At 47.4% G+C, this 12,136-nt stretch overlaps 1 protein-coding gene across 3 annotated transcripts in view; it reads left to right on the top strand.

Annotated features, from left to right (window-relative positions):
- Positions 1 to 12,136, top strand: part of SSH2 (slingshot protein phosphatase 2) — a 103,610-nt gene that overhangs the window by 46,324 nt on the left and 45,150 nt on the right. Inside the window, exon 1 of one of the 3 annotated variants that reach the window (XM_037373089.1) lies at positions 2,402 to 2,459. The exons of the other annotated variants lie outside the window; for them this stretch is intronic. The gene's annotated coding sequence lies outside the window, so the exon portion shown is untranslated. Of the gene's footprint in view, positions 1 to 2,401; positions 2,460 to 12,136 lie in introns of those variants that run through there. 3 annotated transcript variants of the gene reach the window in all.

Here is a 12,136-nt window from a genome sequence, read left to right on the forward strand (position 1 = left end):
CCAGCCCTTTCCCCGGCGCTGCAGCAGCACGGAGAGGACAAGGTTTTGTTCTAAAGCGCTGCCTTTCCTCTGGAGGAGCGATGGAGCTAAAGATTAAATCGCATCGGAAGGTAGCTGCTGCTCTGCTCCTTTGGCAGAAAACGAGTTGTCAAGTCTCTGCGTATGAAAGTTATTGCCAAGATCTATTCCCCCCCCCCCCCCCCCCCCATGCCTCCTGCAGGAGAGAAATTAAGGTCGTTTCCCAAGCGCCTGCGTTGTCGCTGCTGCTTTTTGAGAAGACCCCTTTTGATGTGCTGCTTCAGCCCTTGCGGCTTTGCCCCGGCTGTTTCGGGGAAGCGGGGGCCGGGAAAGGGGGGGAGAAACCAAACCCAGCGCGCCCCCTCCCCGCTCTCTCGCCCCCTCCGGGGGGAGCCAGCGGTCGCATCCCGTTCCCGGGCGGGGGCGGACGGGACCCTCGGAGCGGAGCCCCGGGTCGGGGGGGACACGACACCCCAGGAGCGGAGCCGCGGGGCAGGGGTGGGGGGACCCGCACCCCGCCGGTGCCCGGCGCCACGTGCTGCCCGGAGGGCGGGGCGGGTCCCGGTCCCGCCCCGCTGGGACCCGCCCCGCTGCCGGGGCCGCTCCTGCGCAGTGGGCGGGCGGCGGCGGCGGGGCTGGCCGGAGCGCGGCGGGGCCGCGGGGCAGAGCGGCGGGCGGCTGCGCTCCCCATGCCGCGGGGCAGGGCGGCCGCCTCGGCGGGGAGCCGCGATGATCCCCTACTTCTCCGACAACGCCGTCATCTCCCAGGGTGCCATCGCCCAGCTGTGAGTACCGGGAGAGACCGGCACCGACCGGCTGCCGCTCCGCCTGCCCCGTTCCCGGAGCAGACCGGCACCGGGAGAGACCGGCACCGACCGGCAGCCCGCTCTGCCGCGCTTCGCCTTCGGGCAAACTTTCCCCCAGCCGCAGGGCTGGCCGCGTCCCCGTTACCGCGGGCTCGCCCGCCTGGGTTCGGTGTCCCTGCGAACCCCCGGGCGCCAGGGAGCGGGGCCGGCGCTGCCCTGCCCGGGGTGCAGCACTCCTGCGGCCGCACACCGGCTGCCCTTGAACCCTTCTGTCGGGGTCTGAAGCAGAGATCAGCCCCCTCAGCTGGTCTCCTTTGAGCCGATCGCCGGGTGGTTGGGGAGCTTTTTCAGGTGGGTGTAACAGGAACAGGACTGAGCCCTCGCCCCCAACACCTGCAGCTCATGAGGGCGAGATGAGCTGATGCCAGTTTTTAAGTACTCTTAGTCCTGAGCAGCTGTAAAGCACGGAGTGTCTCTGTGCCCCATCCTAAGCCGCTTGGAAAAAAAAAAAATCAGCTTCTCCAGCTGCACACCTCCCTTTGAAATGCAGATACCAATAATCATTTAATTTGCAGGCAATTAACAGCGACTGCCCCAGTCGTGGGTTTTGGTTGGAAGGATTAAGGAGGGAAGTGGCTGCTATGGGGTGGTAGATAAGGCTTTTAGAGAGATAGTTGCTGTGGTCTAGCTATGCTTGATACTGCTTTAAAGATGCCAGTTTTATCTCTTAGAACCATGATGAAAGGCTTCAGGATAGTAGGATAAAATGCTGGATCCCACCTGGAGCTGTGTGCAAGAAGCTTCAGCTAGAAATTGTGCTGCATTGCACTTACAAGGTCTATAGTAGATACCCCTGCTTATGCTTGGTATGGGAATAAGTCCCCGAACTCTGTGGCCTCTTTCTTGAGCCTTGGCAATCACTGCTGTACCTGGTAATCGGTTAAGTCTCTCTGAGCCTTTCATACTCAACCCAAAATGCTTGTAATTAGTAATTTTTTTCCACTCGTAAGTGCTGCCTGTAAACATTACGGCTTTCCCTGTGGCTGCTGATAACGGAGGTTTAACAGTGACATACCTGAACTGTTCTGTGGAAGCAGGGATGCAGGTTGGATATGCCCTGGGCATTGGGAAGTAGCAGTAACTCTGGAATTATGGAGAAAAAACCAACCTGAAACATTTCCTTACCACTCAGCATGATTTAGCAAGCTGTACTAGGTAGCTAGGTAACAATTTAAGTGCTTTTAAGATGTTTGTTTTGTACACTGCTCGAACACTCAGCCCACAGTTTGAGACTGTATGGAAAGGGATCAAAGGAAAGAGGAAATACTGCTGGTCTCTGCTGCCCCAGCCGCATGTAGATCTGCGGTTTCTATCTAGCAGTAGTTTAAATGGCCACTTGGTTGGAAGGACCACCCTTTCCTTTTCTGGGGAGAGAGATAACTGAGTTATCAGAGGAGCTTATGCTGTCTTATGCCTCCTGGAAGAAAAGATTAATAAGCATGAGAATGACAGAGCTTTTGGCCCACGCATGAATTGTTTGCACAAGGCTGAGCACCGGATTAATATTTTGATATCGTTCTCAATCAGGACGGTGCTGTAGCTTTTGGGCTGGCATAATGAAGAGCTGTTTTAAAGGTAATACTACTAGTTGCAAGTTCACAAAGGCTGATTGATATTGGATGTGCTTATTTTGTTGCAGGCAAGATCTAAAAATCTAGTTTTTGTTGTTTTGCTGGGCTAAAAATGTGTTCTCTGTGGAATGGGAAGGGCAGTGGTGACCCAAATGCTATCAGAAACTTCTGTTTCAGTGTATTCTTTGGTAGATGTATTTGGCTAATCAGCTCTGACTTTCAGAGGTCAGCAGAAATTATTCTTGTGTTGACGCTTTTAGTCAGTAATGTAGTCAGCTGGTCTGGGTCTAATTCATTTCAGGTTCACAAGGATTCAAATAATGTCCGAGAGACTTGTGTTTATCAAAATGCTCAGAATTCATAGTTGTAACTCATTCCAGAAAGCCTTGTTACTCTCGTTGAACCTAGTGGGAATTCTGCTGATTTACTAGTTTATTTGTGTGTAGGATTCAAAATTTACTTTGGTCTAGTAAAACTCTAAGGCAGCCGATGGAAAGATAGAAACAAAAAAAGCAAAACTTCAGACAGCCTGCAAATACCAAAGAATTTTTAACAGAAGAAAGCTGGAGAAACTGCCATGGATCAGTTCTTCCTGCCTGTAGTCGCTTCCTCTGCCTGTGGCCAAGTTTTAGGTATCTGATTCATTGTTGGTGCCCCTGAAGTGTTTTTTCCATGTCCCTGTGATAATGCCAGATTCCCCTGTCGCTCAGTTTTCCTCTTTATCTTGGTAGCAAAGCAGGATTATGGAGTGATCAGAGTGCTCACTTGGGATTTGGGAAGGCCAAGCTCTTGGTGCCTGCTGTGCCATATCCTTCCTGGGCGACGGCAGCCACATCCCACGGGGCCGATGTTTGGTGGGAGCAGGGCCTGAAGACACAGAAGGATGCTTTGCCTTTCTTTTGAACCTGAGGATTAAGCACCTCGCTTTGGTGCCAGCATCCCCCTGGCGTTTTTGTGCAGTTTTTTGGGGCATTTAAAGATTTTTGTCTCTGCCTCGGCTTCCTTTCTGCAAAGCAGCAGGGAGAGCCCTCCCTGGGCTTACGTTGAGCACGTGTTAAAGCACTCTGATACTGTTTACTACTTCATCCTCCAACACTTCAGGAGCCAGATGGATCTAAAAACATGAGTATGCTTGCTGCTTCCCATGGTTCTCATGCTTGCTTCATACCGGTCTGTTTTCTATTATAAGATGTTAACTGATAGTTTTTATAAGTATTTTAAACTTCAGACAAAAAAAAAAAAAGAGCTAGAATAGATAGTTTCTTCAGTGTTGTGAGCATATCTTGGAGCTCTTAAAAAAAAACAACAAACCCAAAACCAAACCTCACAAGTTAAAACAGAATTGTTTTCAGCGAAAGGTTAATGATAACCACAAAATGTTCTTGCAGACTTGGCTTAGCAGCCTGTTGCTCTCTCACATAATCAGTTTTCTTGTAAGTGACAACCCTTGTTCTGTGTAGTGTGAAGAAACAACGCTTTGCAATGTAAGAGGAAGTTACAGGCTGTGCAGGTAATTACAAACTGTACGCTAAATTACACCACCAGGTAGTTCAGGCTCATTGTACTGCCGCCTCCTTGTTGCAGCCTGTCTTTGTGCCCAGCCTACCTTGGCCCTTGGCCTCCCCCACCCCTTCCATTTACCTTTGTCATGCGGCTACAGCCTCTATGCTAGGAAATTTTATGACCTTCTAATTTTAAATTATGCCAAGTGCCAAGTCAGGAACTTAGCTAGGTGTGTGTCTGCTGTTGCAATTGTCTGGAGAGCTGCTTATTTATTTATTTATTGTATGGGAAACGTTACAACCTTTTTATCTGCTCACAATGTTGTCACTGCCAAAAACCTTGACCATTCAGCAATTAGACCACGATCTTCCAAGCAGCACGTTATTGGAAATCTTTAATTGCCTCTATGCCATTGTAAGTGCTGTAGCTTTGTGACTATTTTACTATTGTGCTGAGAGTCGACAATATTTAAGAGTTGACAAGGAGATGCTTGGAAACAGCTGCTCAGAAGACTAGATCAGCAGAGTGATTCTGGTTACTGCTGTCGGCTCTAGTTGAAGCTGCTTTATGAGCTGAGGGTCACTGGTTGGAGGTGCTTGACACATGGAAACGAGTTGATGAGCTCCTCATCCTCATCTACCTACCAGTAGAGGCTGGTAGGATCAGTACAAGACTATAGCAGTTCTGTTTTCCATTGAAATGTGTGTGATGTGCTCAGGGCTGGTTTGCCTGCAGAAGACAGCCTCGTGCTCCACCAAGGACAGAACGGGAATGTGCAGGCAGGGGAACCTGACCCCTTCCCCTTCCTGCCCACCCCTCCGCACAGCTGAGCTCACGCCGGGCTTCCTGTTGACTGAGCGGAGTCGTCGGGCATTTCTCATCTTTTTTATTTCTTTGCTGATTGCGATAACGCAAATGCAGTGCCTAAACGGCCTCTTACTACCCACGGATTGTTAAAAACTTTATGCAAATAAGTAGCGGTAATTGGGTAAAAGTAGTGTACTGTATGCTCTGAAGCTGATCATTAACTAAGCCAGGGCTGTATTGTTCATAACTACTTTTCCTGTTTGGCTTTTCCTTTTATTCCCCTGGAATCTGTGGGTATTTGTCTCACCGATCCTTCCTGGTAGGGGGGTTGGAAGAGAGACAGAGATGGTTATCAGATATAAAATCAAAACTTGAGCAGCAAACTAGTGTTTCAAGGACAGACCCCCCACACCACCACCAGTTTTGAAGCAGTATGTTCTAGTTAGGAAGCCCACACTGCTGGGCTGGCAAGTTCATGTTTTAAAAGGCTGTGAATGGTAGAGTTGCCTCTGAGATTCTGTGTTTTCTTGAAACTTCTGCAGATGTTCCTGTCTCTGGAAATGCTTGAGATTTTTCCTAAAGACTACAAAGCAGAAGGACCTGAGTGAGATTATCAGCAGAAAAGGACCTTTGGGGGCCAGTAAATAGGCTGGCTGGGATTTTTTTTTTTTCGCCCCAGGACTGTACTTCCTTGTACCTTTATCACAGAGCCCCTGGCTAAAATATTACTTCATTGTTCTTTAAACAACTTCAGGCTAACTTTTTTGAAATGTTGCTTCTAACTAGTGTTTGTGGGGTCAGAGAAAGTTTAAAATTCTGCATCCCTTTCTGCAGTAGGCTCTGAAGAGTTGCTGTGTCCTCTGCATCGGGCTGACAAACAGCATTTAAATTATCAGCCCATATGGGCTTAAAACTAGTTCAGCAAATATTTTTTCTCCAGTGTAATGGATATAATGTGTGCAGAGCAAATCTGCAACTTGAGTTTCCAGCCATGGTGTTTCGTAGCAGCTGGCTGAAGACTCTGTTTCCACAAACACATGGAGTAAAACTCAGTCCTGCCGTTAACTCCGAATGCTTGTGCTTTTGCTGAAGTAATCAGAAGGCACCGCTTCACTTGGCGTAGGCACCTGGGCCAGAGCTTGAATTGAGCAGCTTGGGAAGTAGCTGGAGACTGGCAATAGTTGTTCTGCAGCCACTGATTGCTGCATTCTGTAGGATTAAGCAAGTGTTTGTGATAGAGAGAAGCCTTTTGGTTCAAGGACGTCAGGGGGAGGCTGGGGAAAAGAAAAATGTGTGGAGGTGAATGATAAAATGAAGCCATGCCCCAGTGTTTGCAAAGGCTGGGAGTAGTACAGGAATCAGCCCATGAGATCTCTGTGTAGGGTCGGCACTTCTTGGCATTGGCAGCTTTTCAAATTTGGGCATTTCTAGGTATATTAAGGCCACAGGCTCCTCGTTCTGTGCACTTTCCTGTTTATCCAAGTATTTATCTGGCTCTCATCAACATTGTATTCAGCCCTTTGGGGTCTCTGGGTTTATTTGTAATAAGCCATTTAAGAAGTATGCTTTTTCTCAAAACACCTTTGTTACAAGTAGGCTAAATCCAGAGACTGCTGAACCATAAATGATTTAGTCCTTTCTTGTAAACAAATGATCTTTGTCACTTAGCAGTGAAGTCCTTAGTTCGTTCACACACTTCTCACAATGGCTTAATGAGGTCCATATTGTCCCACCAGCCTGGGCTTTCTCCTGCCTGTGGTCTCCTCACTAACTGCAGCTCGGAGTCTGATCCGCACTGTTAAACTTCCAGCTTTTCACTTGAAAAGCGCAGATTTGTTACATCTGAATTTTGTGGTATGGCTCTTGTGGAGGCGCAGACAAGTTAGAGTAAGTTCATCCCTTGGTCCTGTGCTGTCTCGAAGCGCCCAGGGTGGGTTGGGACCCCTACCCCTGCAGAGGACTGTTGAGATGAGTCGAGCTTAGGCTTAATTGTCTGTACACCGGCATTATGTATCGTGAGCTGTGCTGTATTTTCTCTCCCCGTGTTTTGTTTGCCAGCATGAAGAGAATACATTTGCTCATCTGAGCCTCTTGTTACCCTGCAGCCTCCATTCTTACAGCATCTTAGCAGGATGCTCTGGAGCGGGCTGTTCCCTGCATCTCACTCGGGCACCTCTAGCTCCTCGAGATGGTGGCTGACGGATGAGCACAGGCAGCCGAATGCTGGGTGTATTGCCGGTGTCTCGTGAGAGACTCCACAAGTCAGGTGGGACTGGAGGGGGGTCACTTCAGTTAGCAAATGGTAAATTTATCTTTGCCAGGTCATAATTTAAGGGGGAACCTAATTTGCACAAAGGTACAGGTGGGAAAAGCGATCATTGGTCTTGCCTTTGTCTTCTAAAACTTGGCCTGTGAGTTGTCTGCTTGCTTTCTGCAACTGGATGCTGAATTAAAATGAACCCCGAATTGTTTTTTCATTTTTTTTAAGGCTTATTGTGTGGTGGTGTGTGAAGAGTTTGTCACTGGCTTTATTGTTGTTATTGTTAGGGTTGGTGGCTTTTTTTCCTTTATTTGCTTTGAAAACAAGATGGAGAAATCAAAAAACAAATGCGAAGTGGAACAGCTGCATTCCTCTGTGTTGCAGAGTGAAAGCCACGTAGTCTAAATAAAAACAAATAATTTGTCAGCACCATTTCTAGCCCTCCTGGTGGTTTGCCTTGATGAGAAAGTTGTAAGAAAGCATATGGAGGAATATTCATGTACCTCATTAACAAGGAGGGGTGACGAGCACAGAATAACATCCATCCGAGCACTCTGTGATGATTCCAGGTGTGCAGGGCCGGTGCATCCTGCGAAGCTGCCCGCTCAGAGCCGGGTGGGTAAGCAAGCGCGGGAGCCGCGTGTCGGAGAGCAGCAAAGGAGGTAGGGCAGAACGTCACCAAGTTTCCCAGCACAGTCACCAGAGCAAAACCTTGATGCTGTTTTCATGTTACCGAATTTTTTTGTCCTTAGTTCCTTCAAGTACATCATGAAATTTTTTATGAGAGGCTCTGTAGCTTGAAATTAAGCAAATAACTATCTAGAGCCTTTTTAGAAGCCGTTTAAGAGCCTTTTCCCATAAGTACATGCTGTTCTTGTTAGAGACTTCTCTGGATCCGTGATACACAGCAGTATTTAGTATTCTGTTGGTCTTTCTACTTTAATGTGTGGTTTTTAAAGGGGTTTGCATGCTTTTAGGAAATACGAAGACCTGAGTTAACCACTGAAAATTGGCTGCCAAACTGCCTGAAGTGCTAATTCTGATGAAATTTAGCACCTGACTTCTGCAGGGATAAACACATCTGGAATCTCTACTCTTTGGAGTCCAAATTCTTGTAAAATAGAACTTTATTTAGTATGTTTCCAGTCTGAGTCTTAGTCAACAAAACTTTGCAGGGTTTTTATGTTGAGTTAGAAACTCCTTAAAATGCATTTTGAAGTTAAGCCCTGACATCTTTAGCTGAAAGTCACATTAAGGTGCTAAGAGTAAGTTAGCTTGCAGTTGTGTGGAAGGATCCCAAATGCAAAACTGCAATGTGATGCTTCAAAATGATGCATGTTCCTGTGTTTATTTTTTTGTGAGAAGATATCACAAAGTGTGGATGGTTCAGATGGTACTGCTTGCCAGCTTTTATTTAAAGTATCTGTCTAAAAACATTGCCGTGCTTAGGAACAGTTTGAAGAAGTTCATTTGTCTGCTACTTAACAAATTTCCCAGTTCCTTGTGCCTCCTGGGCTGCCCTTTGTTTCGGCCTTTATTTAAGTTGGGAGATGCTGCGGTGGTGTTAGACATCCCACACTCTGTCAGCTTCTGTTTAAAGTGGTGTATGGTGAGTGATTAATGGAAATTATTTCAGGAATAAAAGACTCTTGGTAAGCTGATCCCTATTCAGAGCACCAAAAGAAAAAGCAGAGTCACAAGGGATGTTGTCTCCAGGAAGAACTTGCTATATCCGCAGGGGGAAGAGTTGGATGGGAAAGTGGTGCTGAGTCTGCATTTTGAAATGCATCATAATTATATCTCACGGTCTTGATTTGGAGAGCTTTTCCTAATGGCTCCGGAGACAGATCATCACTTACACCAGCAAAACACTGGACTGCTTTTCTTGGCTTCTGGTGGGGTAGGTGTGCTGTACAGGGGAGGGCTGTGCGCTGTGAGCACCAGTGGACAAGGCAGCTTGTCTCCTCTGTGCTGGGGAGCAGACTGCCTTTAAAGGCTGAGGTACCCCATTTTCTGCAGTGTTGATCGGTTAGCCCAAAGCAATTCTGTATTTATTCTTTCGTCATCTTTCTTTAAACTGAGGCTGAAATTTGTATTAACCTTGCTTATGCGAAGGACCGTGCTTCTAAGTGTTGCCTTGGGTTGAAGACAAGACCCAGAATCCATGAACCTATTCCACCTGTAAAACGTTTCTGATCTTTTGTCTTTGATATTTTCTCACTACTGACTGATTAACATTTCAAGTTATTATTTACAGCCATGTTAAAGTTTGTATTCTCTTAATTGCGGCTTTGTTATTCCATAACAGGAGGTCACTGGCGTATTGATAAGGGTGAGCAGATCAACAACCTGGTTACAGGCCATACCAGCACAACAGGTGAAGCTCCCGGTGACTTCCAATTCAGATCAAAACCTAATGAAAGAAATCTGGCACATGGCTGTGCTCTCAAACGGTTCACAAAGCATCTCGCGTTGCTCGTTACCGCTGGCTGTCCTTTTTGCTAATCTAAAGGGACAGTCAGTTTTAAACTGATTTTACTGTTCCTGCTGGAAACTGTCATTTAGGGATCAAAGAGCCCTCGTGCACGGGGAGGATGCAATAAGAGTGATAGACCGTTGAAAGCACTGAGTGCTGCAGAAGTTAAAATACCGAACAAATAACTTCCTTCTATTTTTTTACGAGTCAAATCCAACAGCCTCTTGATGATTTTTTGACGCTTTTGGTAAACAAGCGTCTGCTTCTTTTTAGCACAGAGGAAAAGGCTTATTATTCAGCATTGATTTCTTTGTCTAGAGACAGAGTGGTCCTTGTTTTGGTGCTCTATTTACAGGGGTCCGTTGATGTATTTACTGAGGGCAGGCAACGAGGCAGCCACCAGAGCCAGGCTGCTTCTCCAGTGTAATTTCTCCATCCCGTGCCCTGCTCCAGGCGTCGGTGCTACTTCACAAGGCAGCCGGACCTCTGCTCCCTGGCTGGTGCCAGCTACCTCTGCCGTAACCAGCAAAAGAAGCAATGGAGCAACGTGTCCTCCGCGACCTGTCCGCAGCCGGGCTGTGGCTGCTCTGCTCTTCCCAAGCCCACTGGTGCCGTGGCTGCCGGGGAGGGTGCGGGGCGGCACTGGGTGCCCCGCTCTGAGTGGGTGCGGGGGTGCTTGCCAGCTCCTGGTGATCCTGTCCTGGTCTTCGGGAGACAGCCAGCGCTGGCGGTGATTCAGGCAAGTCAGTCAGCTCCTTCCATCTTTAAAGTGCTGGGCATACTTTGTCTAAATATAGGTGCCCCTGGGCTTGGCTGGTGGGGGGGGACGACAGTATGTTGACCTTAGCGTGTCTCCTGTGACTTGTGTTACAGTCATATTTAAAGCAGAGGGGTCCTTCTTGCAGGGCAGTGCCAGTCAGGCCAAACATGGTCAGGTCTGTGACGGTGATGAATCCTGCATGTGCGGGAGATTGGAGTAAAAATTAGTTATAAAATACCCTGTCTTAACCATATCCTGTGTTTAACCGTAGTGGGGAAAGATTTGCTCGTTGTTAACCAACTGCTGGAGGCTGTGTCAGCTATTGTTTAAGGTTTAAAAAGAAATGTGCTGTGTGTGAAGGCAGCACTTTCAAACTCTGGTGGCAGAGGAGATTATTGTGTGGTTTAAAGATGATCAACATTGACTGTGTTAACTCCAAGAGAAAAAAGATAAGTACACGTCAATCAGAGGGGTGTTTCTTTTTGAAGATAACTAATCAAAAAGCTGGGTGTTTTTTTCTCTGATTCTTGATGTGATAGATTCTCCTTATGAAGTTTTCTCATATTGATTAAAGTGTTTTTAAGAATATTATTTGTGAAAGCATTTTGTTCATACCACAGCAGCTGGCTCATTTATGATGGGCTGAGCTGGTAGGAGTGCAGCACGTGGTGGTAAAAATTGCAGAGTGCTCTCTTGGGTATAACCCTCCTGCTCTGTGAACCCAATGGTATGCATTAAAGTCTGTGGATTTTTAAACAGTATATAGTGCAAGAAGAATGTAGTGTAGGGCTTTAATCTGGGAATGTCTTGACTTGAAGACCTGGTAGCCTTTGGGGACTATCATGTAAAACAGATTCCTTTCACAATCTCGCTTCCGGTCTGGGTCTCTTGCTAAAAAAAAAAGCATCGAATCAAATTTCTTCTGTAAATATCAAGTGCCCAGATTTCTTCAGAAGCATCCTAATTGTGTTAGCTGCTGCCTTTCTAGTACATGGACTGCTGTGCTTGCACTGTAGAAAAAAATATTTTGTGCATATCTTACAGTCTTGAATTCCAGAGCACGTCAGAGCTTCATTTGCACAACTTCTTTTGCTGTTGCTTTGTGGTGTATTTTTCTTTTCCTCTGGGTGGATTCCCTAAAGCCGGCTCGGAGTCTGACTGTGGGCCACCCAACACGTGGCTTGCTGAGACTCCCTTCATGTTGTATAGCAAGGAAGACAGTCAGTAAAGGTTTTTGCTATTTGTGCTGTGTGGAAAATGAGTAAGTTTCAGCATGCGATAGCTTGCATTCATCCTTGCAAGACTCTGTTCTTCATTGCCATGGTGAATTGTACAGTCTGTGCTCAAGTTTGTATTCCTTGAAATAAATTGTTAGCTGACGGCCTGTGCTGCAGCAGGATGTCCCAGCCCATGCCACGCTTTGGTGGCAGCAGCAGCCTTGCAATTCGGCTCATCTAGCTCGCCAGTGAGCTGCCCAGCCTCAGCACGAGGACGTTTGCTCCCTTTCTGAGGCTGCTGAGCACTGGCAGGCAGAGATGCAGGCGGGCTGGGCAGCGAGATGGCACAGGGAGGGTTGTATGTGTGTTACTGTATGAGCACGTGTTCAGCAGCAGCCCTGTGAAACATAATATGGAGCTGTCAGCAGCAGGCTTGGGCGCCCAGCGGGGTGGGAAGGCAGCGCCGAGCTTGCGGCGTTTGCTCTGCTGAGCAGGCTGGTGAGGAGGCAGCCAATGCCTGCGCCAGGGGTCTGCCTGCATTGCCTTTGATTTAGGAGTTTGTCTGTTGTTGAGCTGGCTTATATGTAGGCCAGGGGTATACAAGGGGAATGGGAAACCCATGTGGACTTTGATTTTTATCAGAAATTATAAAATGTTC

The sequence above is a fragment of the Falco rusticolus genome, chromosome 1 (assembly GCF_015220075.1).
Source record: "Falco rusticolus isolate bFalRus1 chromosome 1, bFalRus1.pri, whole genome shotgun sequence".
NCBI lineage: Eukaryota > Metazoa > Chordata > Aves > Falconiformes > Falconidae > Falco > Falco rusticolus.